At 40.9% G+C, this 2,654-nt stretch overlaps 1 pseudogene; it reads right to left on the reverse strand.

Moving 5' to 3' along the window:
* Positions 1-2,146: 2,146 nt before the first annotated feature.
* LOC144204737 (5S ribosomal RNA) lies at positions 2,147-2,266 on the reverse strand (annotated as a pseudogene).
* Between the last annotated feature and the right edge of the window lie 388 nt (positions 2,267-2,654).

Raw genomic sequence — 2,654 nt, forward strand, 5'->3', positions numbered from 1 at the left:
GGTATTGCCCTAGGGAAATCACCCTTTTGAAAAACCCTAAAGACCCAATTTTCGGCACGTGGGTCGTGTACTTGGATATGGCGTGGCAAGGGGGCGAGTCTTCTTTGGAGAACCATTCGTTAAAGTAGTCGCCTTGGTTGCCGCTCGTTATTCTTTTGCTTTATTCCTTCTACAACTAGGTGAATGTAGTTTGTCAGAAGGATCGCTTCAATAAAATGTCGCCAGATGTGTAGAGGAGGGAAGACTTTCAGGCTCACAGCACCTGGTATTCCCAAGCAGTCTGGTCCCTGGTTCTAATACAGGCAAAATGCATGTTTTTGACACTATTTATGGTGGCAATTAGCACCAGAACCATCCTGGATCTTTATTTTTGCACAGAATAGGCAAAATACATCCACCTACACAATCTAAAAAAATTCAGTTTAAAAGCACCACCCAGAACCGAGTGGGCCCGGTTCTAATACCAGAAGCGTGCAAAATGGACTTCATTGATTTGGACATTACAAAGCCTCAGAACATCCCTGGATGATAATTTTTATCCAGAATAGTCAAAAATAGATCCCCATCATCATTGGACACAAGTCTTGGCTGAAAACACCCAACAGAACCAAAATGGACCGATTATAATACAGGCACTGATTTTATCGCAAATATGCATGTTTTTTTACACTATCTGTAGTGGGAAATAGCCACAGAACCATCCTTGATCATTTTTTTATACAGATTAGGCAAATTAGATCCACTCTCACAATGACCAAAAAGCCTGGTTAATAGCACCGATCAGAACCGAGTGGGCCCGGTTCTAATACAACCAACATGCAAAAATAAGGTACCCAAATGGAGGTCATTGATTATGGAATAACAAAGCCCCAGAACATTCCTGGATGCTAAATGTTATATATAATAGTCAAAAATAGATCCCCATCATCATTAGACACCATCCATGGATAAATACACCCGCCAGAACCGACTGGGTCTGTTTAAAAAAACCTTATTTTTATCGCAAATATGCATGTTTTGGACACTTTTTCTGGTAGGAAATAGCCCCAGAACCACCCTGGATCTTCATTTTTACACAGAATAATGAAAATACACCCACTTACACAATGGACACAATTCCTGAGCAAAACTACCAACCAGAACCAACATGGACCGGTTCTAATAGAACCACAATGCAAAATAAAGTACCCAAATTGAAGTCATTGATTGTGGTATAACAAAGCCCCAGAACATCCCTGGTTGAATATTTTTATAAAGAATAGTCAAAAATAGATCCATGTCATCATTGGACACCATATATGGGTAAATACACCAATCAGAACCGACTGGGTCTGGTTCTAATACAGGCAATATTTTTATCGCAAAAGTCATGTTTTTGACACGATTTGTGGTGGGAAATAGCCCTAGAACCATCCCGGATCTTTATTTTTTCACAGAATAGGCAAAATACACCCCTTCACATAATGGACACATGTCCTGGTTAAAAGCGCCAACCATAACCGAGTGGGCCCGGTAGTGATACAACCACCGAGCAAAAATAAAATGGTCAATTGGAGGTAATTGATTTGGTCATAACAAAGCCCCAGAACGTACCTGAATGATAATTTGTATACATTATAGCCAGAAATAGATCAATGACATCATTGAAAAATACAAATGTTACATTGAAACAACATATTTTACAGTTTTTTTTGTTATAACATGAATTTCACTCTCTATACCCGTATTCTATATGGTGTACTGTATACAGGGGGGTAAAAAAATAAAAAATAAAAATAATAAAAAATTTGGAATTAAATTAACATTAAGCATTTTTGAAGGGGAATCCCTACTTCGCGGAAATGCACTCATCACAGGTGGTCCCGGTCCCCATTAACCGTGATAAGCGAGGGAACACTGTATTTGGATCCGGTGTGGCAAGGGGGCGGGTCCTCTTTGGACAACCATTCGTTAATGTAGTCGACTTGGTTGCCGCTCGTTATTCTTTTGCTTTGATTCCTACTACAACTAGGTGAATGTAGTTTGTCAGCAGGGTATTCTTCAATAAAATGTCGCCAGATGTGTAGAGGAGGGAAGTCTTTCAGGCTTTAGAAGGTCGAAAGGAGATGGACACCCATGAAATGTCGAAAACGATCATGACACCGGACGCTCACAGCACCTCGTATTCCCATGCGGCATCCCAATCAGGTAGTAACCAGGACCGAACAATGCTTATCTTCCGAGATCAGACGAGATCGGGCGTTTTCAGGGTGGTATTACCGTGAGCGGTACTGCACTAGGGAAATCACCCCTTTGAAAAATCCTAAAGACCCAATTTTCGGCATGTGGATCTTGTATTGGGATCCGGTGTGGCAAGGGGGCGGGTCCTTTTTGGACAAATATTCGTTAATGTAGTCGAAGTGGTTGCCGCTCGTTATTCTTTTGCTTTAATTCCTTCTACAACTAGGTGAATGTAGTTTGTCAGAAGGATCGCTTCAATAAAATGTCGCCAGATGTGTAGAGGAGGGAAGTCTTTCAGGCCTGGGCCTGGTTCTAAACCACCACTTGTAAATAAAGTGCCCAAATGGAGGTCATTTATTTGGGCATAACAGAACTTCTGAACATCCCTGGATGATAATCTTTATACAGAATAGTCAACAATAGATCCCTTTAGT

Source organism: Stigmatopora nigra, chromosome 11 (assembly GCF_051989575.1).
Source record: "Stigmatopora nigra isolate UIUO_SnigA chromosome 11, RoL_Snig_1.1, whole genome shotgun sequence".
Classification (NCBI taxonomy): Eukaryota; Metazoa; Chordata; class Actinopteri; order Syngnathiformes; family Syngnathidae; genus Stigmatopora; species Stigmatopora nigra.